Source organism: Tupaia chinensis, unplaced genomic scaffold, assembly GCF_000334495.1.
Source record: "Tupaia chinensis unplaced genomic scaffold, TupChi_1.0 Scaffold149922_1, whole genome shotgun sequence".
Classification (NCBI taxonomy): Eukaryota; Metazoa; Chordata; class Mammalia; order Scandentia; family Tupaiidae; genus Tupaia; species Tupaia belangeri.
Window position 1 is genome coordinate 656611 of NW_006209766.1, and position 14453 is coordinate 671063.

The following is a 14453-nucleotide window of genomic DNA, read 5'->3' on the forward strand; positions in this document are numbered from 1 at the left end:
TAGCTTTAACAAGGGGTATGTAAGTAAAACTAACCTTAAACTAACTTAGTCTACATATGTTTCTAATGCTAATTTGGTTTATACTAACTTAATCTATATGTTAATTTGGGCTTAAAAACAGACAGGTGGGGGAGTCTTAAACTTCCTGGTCCTCGTGTCAGTCTTAGGGAACCACATTCCTACAAGATCATTAATTGGCTTTATTGCAATGGTTGGGGGTGATGTTTTACCCTTCCAGGGTACCGTAATAACAGTAAAACTCATGGCAGAGAAATTAAATACCGACCAGTTCAAGGACCCAAGGGAGAGCTCGTAAACTGGGCCCTGCCTCAGTTTCTTCCCAGTCCAGGCCCTGCCTTAGAATGGGAGGCAGCATCCTTACCAGCTTGTGTTGCCTGCATGGCCCCGTCAATCTCTGTTTTTAATGTATTCATGTATTTTTGTACATTTTCTAATAAATCTGTTTTAATGCTATCGGGCGATGGAGCATGATAATCTTTAATATCTGTGTCTGTAGAGTCAGGCACAGATTTGATTCCTGGTTTAGCTGCTTAATAGCGTATGTTGACCTCCAAATGCTTGAAGGCAAACAGCCTTGCTGTGAGCTTTAGTAAGGAGATGTCCATAAAGCAACCTAGTAACAAGTAACCAAGTTATTTTATGCTTGAATTCTTTCTGATGCTGTTCCTTTCAAAATATTGACCTCTCTGTTACCCAGGTTCTTAACCAGAACAGCCTCAAATGATGGCGGCCTCAATTCTGGCTTTATATGTATGACAGGTTCACAGGGTTGGGGGTGTGTGTGTGTGTGAGAAAATCCCCTCAGATTGTATACCACTATCGCATGCTTTCTCAGTGTCTTCTCTAAAAACTCAGTCAAGGCACCCAGTGGCTGACCAGGGCCGCTCTTCTGTGTTGTAGTATTTGATGATTAAGTGGGGCTACTAAGCTATTCTCCAAAATTTCCTATCTGCTCTCTTCCCTCTCCATATAGCTTCAACGAAGTACCCAAATACTCCTGTGTCGGCTTGTTTTCCTATAATCCCCAAATACTTTGGTCTCGGAGTTGTCTTTCCTTTAACATGAGACCATACAAGGATGGAGATTCCATTTGTATTGTAATTCAGGTGATGACAGAATTCAACTTTGGGTTTGCTTCTCAGAAGTTCTCAACCCAGCAGCTACTGGAGATGATTTCTTTCAGAAAAGCTCTCTTTCAGGGACCAGCAGTTAGCGTAATGGCTATGTTGCTGGACTCCCATGTAGTAGACCACGGTTCGTGTTCCGGACCCGGTGGCTTGAAACTCACGCCGGGTGCGTGTGCGTGCATGCACAGGATCCCGAGAGAATGGAGGAGGGATTGTGGCGTGGCCATCCCCCCTGGGGGGGGGGTGATTTCTTGCTTTCTGTCTCTCTGTCTCTCTCTGCCTAGCGAGCGCATGCCCTATAGCAAAAACCTCTCCCCCCCAAAAAAAAAAAAAGAAAAGAAAAGCTCTCTTTCATAGAGGCTTTCTATTCCTTACCTAAGCTTGTGCTGAAAATGTAAAGCCCTGAGCTCATTTTCCTTTTGCAAATACTTCAGTGCCCTTGGGAGCAAACAACCAATTTTACATACTTATTTTCACTTAAATGTTCTATGAAAGCAGCCACTTGGTTCTCCAGAATCTTATCTTACAGGCACCTTATGACAGGCATCTTGATTATAGGTGATACTTTTAGTAACTGTGGGAAAAATCATGATGTATTTTTCTATGTTTCCTATGCAAAAAGGTGTCATGACTTTTCTAACAACCCAATGTATTTCTTCTGCAAGTCATAGACGACCAACGTCTCCTTCAACACTGAAGATAAGTTCATGATGGGGCCAGCAGCTGGCAATGGTGGTTATTAACAGGCACTGGATTCCCACATGGCTGGCCACTTTATGGGTCCCCTACACAGCAGCTTGAAGATCACACCAAGAACGTGTGCATGGGTGCCCAAAATCGCAAGAGGAGAATGCGAGAGAAGAGATGGCAGTGTGACCATCCCTCCTGGGAGGTGATTTCTCACTTTCTGTCTCTCTGTCTCCCCAGTGATCACATGTGCCCTATAGCAAAAATCTCTCTAAAAAACAAAATGAATTAGACCATCTACAACTGTGGGAGGAACTGAAAAGTTTTGTTACAAGAAAGTGTGCAGATTTAGGTTCTAAGTCTGGATTCATCATTCACTTGACACATTACTTTTCCCTCCAAGCTTAGGTTCCTCACTTTTTTTTTTTTTGAGAGGTTTTTCCACTATTGGGCGCGTGCGCTCACCAGACAGACGGAGAGAGACATAGAGACAGAAAGCGAGAAATCACCCCCCAGAGGGGATGGCCACGCCGCAATCCCTTCTCCTCCATTCTCCTCTAGGGATCTTGGGCACGCATGCACACGTGCCTAGAGTGGGTTTTAAGCCACTGCGTCCGGGATGCGAACCGTGGTCTACTACGTGGGAGTCCAGCGACATAGCCATTACACTAACTGCTGGTTCCCAGGTTCCTCATTTTTCAGATACAGATAATAATACCTACCACCAGGATTGCTAAGAGCATTGTCTAGATAATTACAGAAATACTATTGATTGTCATTTCCTGTGTGACTCAAATTAAAAAGCTGATGCCCAAGGATACACCAAATTAAAAAATGTTGCTTGAATTTATTGCTAGAAGCAGCAGACTTCTTAAATGTAGTCAATCCATGTTAGTAGATCTGGAGGGAAAGGTGTCCTACTGAAGAAACGTGGGCTAGACAGCAGGCCAAATAAAAATTGATAAAAGAAAAATATTAGGGAACAAGTTTATCCAGCTGCCCTGATTTGGTTCCCTGCGTGGTATAGAGGTGTAAGATGACCTCTCTTCAGACCTGAGTCCAAATCTGGGGTACACAGATTATCCAGATTGAGTTAAAGCCAAATCAGGGTCCAGTGTTGAAAAACATTGAAGTATCGATAAAGGCTGTTGAACTGTCCTATGGCCTGGTGGTTAAGGGAGTTGGATCCCACATGGTCAACCAAACAGTTTGAATCCTGGACCTGGAAATTTGAAAAACACATCAGGCGTGTGTGTATGTGTGTGTGTGTGTGTGTGTGTGTGTGTGTGTGTGTACCTCAAACCCCCAAAGGATGGAGAAATGTAAAAGAAGGAATAAGGTATGACCATACCCATTGGGGGGGGGTGCTTTCTCCTTCTCTCTCTCTTTCTGTCCCTCTAGCAGGGACACACACACTGGCCAATTTTTAAAAAAGGGAATAAGAATTATTGAGTCTCACGGGTTTGCTTTGAATCCTCATAAAGGCTATGATATTGGCCGGGTGATCTAATTTCTCTGTGTTTCAGGCTCCTAAACTGTAAAATAAGGATGACAAGAATGCAAAAGATCATTTCTAGAGTTTGTAAAAATATTAACTTAAATATAAAAGGCTTTATTCATAATATATACCCAATTACTGTTACCTACAATAAGAAATGTTTCATTATATCGGTTCGTTTAGTACAAGGAACATCATTTACCCATTGCTATAACCCCATGTCTTGGCTCAATGCTTAACCTCAATATGTGTACAACAAAATTTTTTTGAATTAATAAATAAATAGATTATATAGTAAATAAAGAGGCCATAGTGCTAAATACAATCGTAGAAGGAGTCAACAGCTAAAAGTTAATCTGGTCTTGCATCTGCAGTTGGTGAGGATGTGGTGTCCTAGCTTCAGTGAACCAGAAGTTGTGGAGAATAATGCATGTAGAGAATCACATGCATTGGCATGTTGGCACACGAACATTAGTTAGAATGGCCTGAACCTACAGTGTACTGGACTGCCAGCTCCCAACCTGCCATGCTTGTTCCTGTCCTTACTCCAGTATGGCTCCGTCTCAAGAACCTGGTTCAAGTTTCATTTTTCCTGTCCTGATACCCAGGATCAAATCTCTATGGTCCAGTATTCTTGCACCTCTTCTAGGAAGCATTTTTTTCCATTTTTTTTTCAGTTTTGTTTTTTGTTTGTTTGTTTATTTTTGCTGTAGGGCACAGGTATTTGCCAGAGAGAGTGAGGGATACTGATAAATTACCACCTCCATGGGGAATGGCCACACTGCAATCCCTTCTCCTCCATTCTCCTCTGGAGATTTTGAGCACACAAGTCTCCAGAATGATTTTCAAAATTCTGGGTCCAGGTCTTGAATCACACAGTTGGCCATGTGGGATCCAGAGCCTTAACCCCCACCTCACCTGCTGGTCCACTCTTCTTCCTCTACTGAAATTCTAAATTTAGAGTTCTCAAGGGTGTGGTCATGGTGCCTCTTGTCTTGTCTATCTCATTGAAGGAATTTATTCATTCCTCCTGATTTTCTTTCTTTTCTTTTCTTTCTTTTTTTTTCTTTTTTTTTTTGGCTATTGGGTACATGAGCTTGCCAGAGAAAGAGAAAGTGAGAAGTTATCCCCCTCCAGATAAATGCAGAATTTGTCTTCCATTCCTCTCCTACTTTGAGTTCCATGGGGTGTTCATTTTCTTTCGTATCCTAGCATTTTAATAATATTTTAATAAATATCCCCAAGTAACTTAGAAGTCCCTTAGTCCATTTTCTGCTACTCTAGCAGAATATCTGAGATCGGTAACTTGCAATCAACAGAAATTTATTTTCTTACAGTTCTGGAGGCTGAGAAGTCCAAGGTCAAGGCACTGGTATATGGCAAGGGTTCTCTTGCTGCACCATCACAAGAAAGCCAAACTCACCCTTTCATAACAGCATTAATCCCATCCTCGAAAGCAGAGCCCTCATGACCAGTCACCTCCCAAGGTCCTTCTTTCCAACACAGCCACAATGGCAAATTTCTGCATAAGTTTTGGAGGGAACTAACACTCAAACCATCACAGAAGTAATGGCAATTTACATTTCTATCATCAACATATGATGATGCATGTTTATTACTAGCACAATGTTATCAAACATTTTTATCACGGCCAACCTGACTCATGAAGCATTATACTTAATTATAGCTTAAACTTTCATTTCTCTTAAGATGAGTGAAGTTGAGAGGTTGTTCTTGTGTTTAAGAGACATTAGAGGGCCGGCAGGTGGTATGGTGGTTAGGGGTATTGGACTCCCACATTCCAACTGCGATTCAAGTCCCAGACCTGGGGACTTGCTTTCTCACTCTCTCTCTTTGGTCAAATTCAAATAATAATAATAATAATAATAATAGATAAAGTTAAATAATTATTTTTAAAGAGAAGCATTAGATTTTCCTTCTCTATAAGTAGTCTTTTCATATTCTTTGCCCATTTTTTAACAGTGTTGTTTTTACTTACTGATTTTTGTTTTTTTGTATGTATGGGGGAAATTAACCCTTTATGATACAAATAGCAAGTATTTTTCTTTATATGTCATTTGTGTTTTATTTTGTTCATGACTTTTCAATATAAACTTTTAAAATGTTTATGGTACCTGGAGCCAGCAGGTGGCATGGTGGCTGGGGGCACTAGATGCCCACATGGCTGACCACAGTTCAAGTCCCAGATCTGGAGGTTTGCTTTCTCAATTTCTCTCTCTCTCTCTCCCTCTCTGGTCAAATTAAAAATAAATAGATAAATAGAGCTGAATAAAATAATTCTTTAAAAAATTTAAAAATAAAATGTTTATGGTACTGTACATTGAAAAGCCGGCCTAAACCTGAGGTTAATTTAAGAAAAATACTCTTCCCTACTTACTTAAAGTATTTTATGATTTCCATGCTTTATGGTTAGGTGTTTGCACCATTTGGAATGAATCCTGATCTGAGTTGATGGATATAATGTCTTGTTCTCCTCTGTAGCATCACTTCCTAAGATACTAGGTCATTGGGAAAATCATGACGTATTTTTCTATGCAAAAACAATCTGATAGGCCCTGAAACCTAGTAGATACTCAATAAGTATTTGTTACATGTACAAAAATTAAAATTAGCACTCGGGGAAGGACAGCAGGGAGTGAGGGCTGGGAACCCCCTGCTATCCCTGCTTATCCGCTACCTACCCAGGGAAGAGCTGGATCTGATGCCTGGGCACCACTGCTGAGACTGGCTGGGCCTCTTATTTGTTTTCATTTCCATCTGTCTGCTAGTCTCTCTGGGCCCTGCACTGCTGTTTGTCAGTTGATCTGTCCCTGGGAAGCTCATCACTACAGGCCCTGACACCTTCCCATCTGCCCCATACTGTGATCTATAAACCCATCTCTTCTTAAAAAAAAAAAATATATAGCACTCGGGTTTGCAAACAGATTATCTGCTAAAACTATTATTCCCTGTTACTGTGGTTCTTTATTGCCTCTTAGGGAACCCCTAATGGGAGATGAGTACCTCTTCTCGGGAGAGGAGATACTTTCCTTATTTCTCAAAGGAAAACTCAGAGTGTTTCTTCACAGGGCAATGCACGTTGACATTCATCAGAGGACAAGAACATTTCTGACAGTTAAGGGAGGACCCCTGGCTGAGAAGACCATGATGGCTGGGATTACACCTGTCTCGACTGTACGGTTGTCAGCTAAGGTATTTTCTGTAACGTTGTCATTTAAGCTATCTCTAGCCTTGCTGAGTGCCTTTGCATAATATGGGATGATAACTAAGGTAGGCCTGGCACCAGACTGTAGAAAATATCCTCATCCATGCTTGGCCCTAAAAATGTTTGCAAATATGAAGTCAATGTCCTGGAAAATTTTCCTCTGGTATTTTTGAACCAAAGCCATTCTGTTTTTCTTGGGTTTCGGTGCTCAGTTCAAGTGTACAGAATGTAAATTAAAAATGTAATGTGCAGAGCCAGTAGGTGGCATGGTGGCTAAGGTGCTGGATCCCACATGGTCACCTCTGCTGTTTGAGTCCTGGACCTGGCAGCTTGAAAAGCACACACCAGGTGCATGTGTGTGTCTGCCCAAAATCCTGAGAGTAGAATGGAGCACGTATTTTCCCTGGCGGTTGATTCCCACTTTCTCCCTCTTTTGGTCTATCTCTCTTTGTTTCTCTGGTGAGGGCACACACCCTATGCCCCTCCCCGCAAAAGAGTAATGTATGAAGACAAAAGGGAAAATAAATGGTTTGAAGGCAATGTTAGTGGAGAAAACAACTTGTATTCTCACAGGATATAAGTTGGTTGGCCAGGCAGCAGAGAGAGAAGGCAGGTAGAGAGGCAGAAATCTCAGGTGGCCCCAATGTCCCCAGAATATTCTCAGCCCAACAAAACAGCCCAGAAACCCACCTCTGTTCTTAGATCTTCAAAGTTGAGTAACTTAAATAGTTTCTGACCAAGGGATGAGAGTCCAGAACTTTCAAAGATATTGAGGCAGGGGCTCAGATGACAGAAAGTTCATGACTTAGAGGTAAGTCAAGTGGCAGGAAGAGCCAGTGCATCCCGAGAAAGCCACCTGTTTTGCAGAGCCTGAGCTCAACCTGGCCTGCAGGGAGAGTAAATGAATTTGTAACATGTATGCGTGGAGAGTGTGCCTGAAGCTTTACCTGATTTGGACAAAATCTGACATAGATTCCAGGGAAGAAGAGTTATATGGGTGGGGCCAGCAAGTGGCGTGGTGGTTAATGGCGCTGGACTCCCACTGAACATGGTTTGAGTCCCAGACCTGGCGGCTTGCCTTCTCTCTTGCTCTGTCCTTCTCTGGTCAAATTAAAACAAGTAAAACAAATAAATAGTTAAATAATTTTTTTAAAAAAAGGAGTTATGGGGTAAGGAAATGAACCCAAGTATTCCAACAAAGGTTCAGCAACCACGGCTTCAGACATCCAGGAAAGAAGCCAGTGAACCAGGGTGTAATGAAAGATGTCCTTTGTGTAGAGTCAGGCCGGCATACCTGGCGTGCGTGTGTGGAGTGTGGGTGCATGTTAGCTGAAGCATGACTGGGCATTCTGGGAAAATAATGACTGCCAGGCAGCCGGAAGACAGGTGCTGTGTTAGTTATCTATTGCTGCTTAACACAGTATTTCCTCTTGGTTTCTGAGGCAGGTGCTGTGCTAGTTATCTATCGCTGCTTAACACAGTATTTCCTCTTGGTTTCTGTGGTTCAGGGGTCCAGGCATGGCTTTACTGGGTCCTCTGCTTTGGGTTATAATCAAGGTGCCATCAGGACTAATGTCTTATTCCATGACTCAGCTGAAAGGAACCACTTCCTAGTTCATTCAGTTTCTCACAAACCGTCAGACGGAGGGCTTCAGTTCTTCGCCAGCTGTTGACCAGAAATCACCTTCAGTCCTGCCATGTGGGCCTTGCCCGCACAGCAGCTTGCTTCATCAAAATGTGCAAGCCAAGAAGGCAATTGAGAAAGTAGCCCAGCCAGGGACCAGCAGTTAGCGTAATGGCTATGTCACTGGACTCCCATGTAGTTGACCGCAGTTCGAGTCCCAGACCCGGAGGTTTAAACTCATGCCGGTTGTGTGTGCATGCATGCACGAGATCACGAGAGAGGAGAATGGAGGAGAAGGGATTGCGGCGTGGCCATCCCCCTGGGGGGTGATTTCTCACTTTCTTTCTCTCTCTCTCTGTCTTTCTGGTGAGCGTACATGCCCTATAGCAAAAACCTCTCAAAAAAAAAAAAAAAAGAAAGAAAGAAAGAAAGAAAAAGAAAAACGAAAAAAGAAAAAGAAAGAAAGAAGCCCAGCCAGCAAGACAGAAGTCAGAATCTTGTATTCCCTAATTGTGGAATTGACATCACACCCCATGGGGACATCAACCCCATGTCTTGATAGAGGAGTGTCACGGTCATGTCATAATCTGGTCAGGCTTTTTCTTTTGGTTAGAAACAAGTCATGAAGTCAAGGGAAGGAAATTCCCAAGGATGCCACTAATAAGAGGTAGGTATAGTCAGAAACCCTCTTAGAAGTCTACCTACTGCAGGTGGGGACATACCTGGTAAAAAACTATTCTTCCCCCTGGATCTAGACCACTCCTTCCTGTCTTTTTCTTCCTTTTTTTTTCTTTATTCATGACAGAGGATGTGTGTGTGTGTGTGTGTGAGAGAGAGAGAGAGAGAGGGAGAGAGAGAGGGAGAGATGAGTACCCTCCAAAGTGGTCACATCACCGTCCCCTTCCTCTAGTTCTCGAGTATGTCAGATCCTGGGCACTCATGTGGGTGCCCGGAATAATTCAGGCTGGCCAGGCTGGGGATTCGAACCAACTATGTGGGACCCAGCTTCTGTTGAGCAGCACATGACCCCTGTGCCAGAGCCAGACTTACACTGTTGCTGAGAATGATTGGAGGAGGCAACATTTTAGGTGAGTTAAATGGCAAAGAAGAAAAGTTTTAAAGTGCTAATCTTCATAAAACTTTCTAGGGATGATTCTTGATAGTTTATAAGCAATGGAATTACTTTCGTATTTTTGAAGGATTATTTTATTTAATTTTATTTAGTTATTTGTAAATTTGATCAGAGAGGAACAGAGTGAGAGAGAGAGAGCAAGCTGCCAAATCCAGGACTCGAATCACAGTTGGCCATGTGGGAATCAGTTTAACCACCATGTCACCTGCCAGCCCCAACAATGGAATTATTTTCTAATGAGACCGCCTTTAATAAAATAAATAAATAAATAAGAATTATTCTATTTAACTTTATTTATTTATTTTTTAATTTGATGAGAGAGAGAAAATGAGAAAGCAAGCCTCCAGGTCCAGGACTCGAACCATAGTCAGCCATGTGGGAGTCCAATGCCCTCAACCATCATATCCCCTGCCAGCCCCGAGATTGCCTTTTAAACATAATATTTAATCAAATTAATTGTTGTAATTAATTTACCTGTAATTTATCAAAACCAGGAGCTCCTCACTTCTTTATCCATACTTGATCAAGTTCAGTGCCTTGTGTTCAGAATCTGAGTGTTCCAGTTATCTGGCCCTTCGTAACAGGTCACTCCAAAGTTCAACGATCTAAAGCAACCTTTATTCTGCTCACAAACCTACAAGCTAGACAGAGCTGAGGGAGGAAGTGCATGTCTGCTTCACCTGGCTTCAGCTGGGATGGAATGGAGACAAGCTAACAATCTTTTGAAGGTGCTCTCACTCCTCAGACTGGCAATTGATGCTGGCTCTCAACTGAAGCTGTGGCTAAGAGACCCACAGGTGGCCTTGCCATGTAGCTGCTTGGGCTTCCTCACAGCATGGTGTTCTGGGTTCTGAGGATGAGCATTCTGAGAGGGAGCCGGGCAGACATGGTTTCCTTTTTATGACTTAGCCTTGAAATCACCTGGTATCACTCCCACCACAGTGTCAAAAAATGGAAGAAGGAACCTTTACCCCATGTCTTGATGGAGGACTGTCAATGTCCTGTCGTAAGACATGGGATGGGATATAGTGATGCATTCATGGAAAATACAATTTGCCACAAGAGCAACCTCCCCACCCTATTCCATCCCTGAGCTTTCACAGGTATCAGTGACAACAGCCATCAGAAGGTAAAAATAAGTATGCAGCCATGAAGAAATAAGGCAGAAAATATACTCTTGATTAAAAAATAATAATAGGAACCAGTAGGTGGCTTGGTGGTTAAGGCACTGGACACTCCCACGTGGCCAACCTTGGTTTGAGTCCTAGACCTGGTGGCTTGCTTTCTTACTTTCTCTCTCTCTCTCTCTCTCTCTCTCTCTCTCTCTCTCTCTGTATGTGTGTGTGTCTCTCTCCCTGGTAAAAATTAAAATAATAATGAATGAGTAAATTTATTATTTACTCATACAAATGACCAAAAAACATATGAAAACATGTCCAACATTTCTTATCATAACAAAAATTCAAATCAAAACCACAGTAAGAGACCACTTAACCCCAGTCAGAATGACAAAAATTTTAAAAATAAAGAATAGTAAGTGCTGTCAAGATTGTGGTGGAAAGGGAACTAATCTACACTGTTGGTATTAATGTAAATTAGTACATCCACTGTGGAGGACAATATGGAGACTCCTCAGAAACCTACAAATGGAACTACCATATGACCCAGTAATTCAGCTCTTAGGCATTAACCCAAAGGATAGGAAAACCCATAGGGGAAAAACACTGGCACGTGTTTATTGCAGCATTATTTACAATTGTTAGGACATGGAATCAACCCAAAGGTCCAAACATAGATGAAGGAGATTGACCAAATGTGGCACATGGAATACTACTCGGCCATGAAAAACATTGGCACTGTGACGTTTGATACAAAGTGGGCGAATATGGAAGACTTGATGCTAAGTGAAGCAAGCCAGGCTATGAAGACTGTATGCCCCCACTCAATAGCACACACTGAAAGGTTGGGAGGTACAATAGCAGAGAGAACAGCTGTAGATACTAGAGAGAGTAAGGATAGGGGTATTCAGGGTGGGTACAGGGGGAGGGAGGGAGGAAAATAGAGAAAAAAAAAACAGTGTTTGACACAAAAATGAAAACTTATTGCTGATGATAATATATAGGATAATGTCTTTGTTTTGACCATTCGTGCTGGGGAAATCCATGTTGTATACTTAAAAGATGTTTAGTGATAAATGTAAATTTTATATAAAAGTACCTTCCTTTCTGTCTTTTCTCCCAGTGGAGCGAGACGTTGGGACTGTATCTGTCCACCTGCACTACAGAACAGATATTGCGCAGGGTTGTTGAGCCAAGCCTGTGGGTTTGGGAATCTCAACTGGCCTATTATTGTAAACCTGTTCTCTTCTATTGCTGGATAAAAGAGAGAGGGTGAGCCACAAATTTAGCAGCTGAAAACAGCACCATTTATTTCCTCATGGTTTTGTAGGTCAGGAGTCCACACAGCCTTGGCTGAGCTCGGCTGAAGTCAAGGTGTCTGTCAATGGGGCTCTGGGGAGACAGCTGTCGAGGATCCAAAACTTACATCTGTCGGAAGGACCGCCAATATGATTTCTCCACGGGGTGCTGCTAGGAAGGCTTTAAACCACCAGAGGGCACAAGAACCACAATCCCCATCTCAGGGGAGCCTGAGGTCTAGTTCCTTCCTGCCAAAGAGTGCTTCAGGTACTGGCGGCGTTAGCACCACCTGAGAAGTGTTAAAAAAGCAGATCCTCCAGCCCTACATCCAACCCTGCCGAGGGCAAATCTGCATTTTGTCAAGACCCCCAGGCAATTTGTGCATATGTTTGCGGAGCCTTTTAGTCCAGCAGTCCTCAACCATAATGGTTATGTAGCTGGACTCCCACATGTCCAACTGCGGTTCGAGGCCTGGACCTGGAGGCTTAAAACTCACGTTGGGTGCATGTGCGTGTGTGCCCAAACTCCTGAGAGGAGAATGGAGGAGAAGGGATTGAGGTGTGGCCATTCCCCCTGGGGGAGAGGGGTGGTGATATCTTGCTTTTGTCTTTCTGTCTCTTTTTGTCTCTCTAGTAAGTGCACATACCTATAGCAAAAGTCTTTCTTAAAAAAAAAAAAAGAAAAGTAAAATAAAATTAAAAATCCTGAAAGAAGGGCATTGCCCTCCAGAGATTCTGATTTTATTGGTCTGGGCTGTGGCTAGATACTCAGACTGTTAAAGCTCCCCTGCAGATTTGAACGTGCAGCCAAGGTGGAGAAGGCTGCAAGTCTAGCTCACTGCACATGATCAGAACTCTGGGTCTGAATGGAACTGTGCAGTAGAACAGGTCTACACTGCTGTGTGTGGGCCCAGGAGAAGGACAGAAAGTCCCCACCCTCAGGGATCTCTTGGAATGGAAGACTTCAGGGATCTCCAGGTCATAATGAAGTCAGAGCAAATCTGAAAATAGGAAACATGGAGAAAGTGTTACCTCATAATCTAAGTGCTTCAAAAACTCAAGTCAAATACCAACTGCTCTGACAGAAATTCTAGCTCCTCTGCTCCATACTGGGTGACGGTGCTCATGGCAGTATCCTAAAGGCATTAGCCTGTCCTGTCCTCTGACTTCCACTGGGGGCTGCTCGAGAGCAGGGAGTGTGTTTATTCCCTGGTCAGAGTGTTTGCTCAAGAAAGCACCACCCACAACTGCTATGCAACTAGGAGAGACCCTGACTAGGGGTGGGATTGGTGACTTCGTCTTCAAGAAAGAAGATGGGGGGCCAGCAGGTGGCATAGTGGTTAAGGCTTCCGTATGGCTGACCACAGTCTGAGTCCCGAACCTGGCAGTTTGATAAATTGTACCGGGTGCATATGAATGCCTGCTTAAGATCCCAAGAGAATGTGGCATGGCCATCTTCCCAGGGGGTGATTTCTTACTTCCCTTCTCACTATCTCTGTCTCTCTGTGTCTCTCTCTGGTGAGCACATATGCCCAGGGGCAAAAGTAAAAATAGAAAAGAAGGAAGGAAAGAAGGAAGAAGAAAGAAGGCTGGGGCCAGCTGCAGTGCTACTGTGGTAACATGGGCAGGTCCTGGGTTCACATCATGAGGCTTCCCTGTATATCCCAGGCACACGGATGTGCACCTGCCCAAGATCCAGACTGCTTAAGGTCGGGGGTAGATTGTGGCATCCTGTGGGAGGTACCTGTCTCTCTCCCCGATCTCTCTTCCTCTCATGGAATAAATAAACAAATGAAAGAGAGAGGAAGAAAGAAGACAGAGAGAAAGAGGCTGCCCGGAGACAGAGGAGCTCAGCAATGTTAGGAGGACTTTTAAATATATTGATTTTTTTCCCTGTAGTACGGCACATACTTTTATGTTCATCCTTTCATTTTCACAATACCTGTCTGTGTCAGATTAGAGTAGGTTAGCTGTATAGATGACGAAAACTCAGTCACAGGGAAGGAGGATATGCTGAGATTTGCAGAGCGAGTCAGGCAGAATTAGAACAAAAAACCAGTCTCCTAGATTTCCTGCTATCTGCAGGACCTGTCAATATCCAACTTCTTCTTCTTCTTCTTTTTTTTTTTTTTCTAGAGGTTTTAGCCTTAGGGTGTGTGCCCTCATTCAAGAGAAAGAGACAGAGCCGGTGAGAGGAAAAGTGAGAAATCACCCCCAGGGGAGATGGCCACACCACAATCCCTTCTCCATTCTCCTCCCAGAATCGTGGGTACACACACACACACACACACACACACACACGCACTCAGCGTGATTTTCAAACCACCGGGTCCAGGAATTAAACTGCAGTTGGCCATGTAGGAGCCCAGCAATGTAACTACTACAGTCCCCAACCAATATCCACTTTCTAACAGCTCTTTCTTCACTGTCGGGGAGCGTTTCTAAGGATTCTGTCCTTATTCTTCCTTCTCCATTCTTCTCTCCCAAGCTCAGGGTTTATGCCGTCATTCTGGAATTCCCCGTTAGCATCCCACCAAAAGTCTACTGACTCACATGATTTCTCATCTGCAGTAGAAGATTCACAAGGTGTAAAGTTAATTCTCAGTAGGTGCTATTAATACAAAGAATGACCATTATTTCATTACATGATAAGCTTTTTTTTTTTTTTTTTGGAGGGGTTTTTGCTATAGGGCACATGCGCTCGCCAGACAGAGAGAGACAT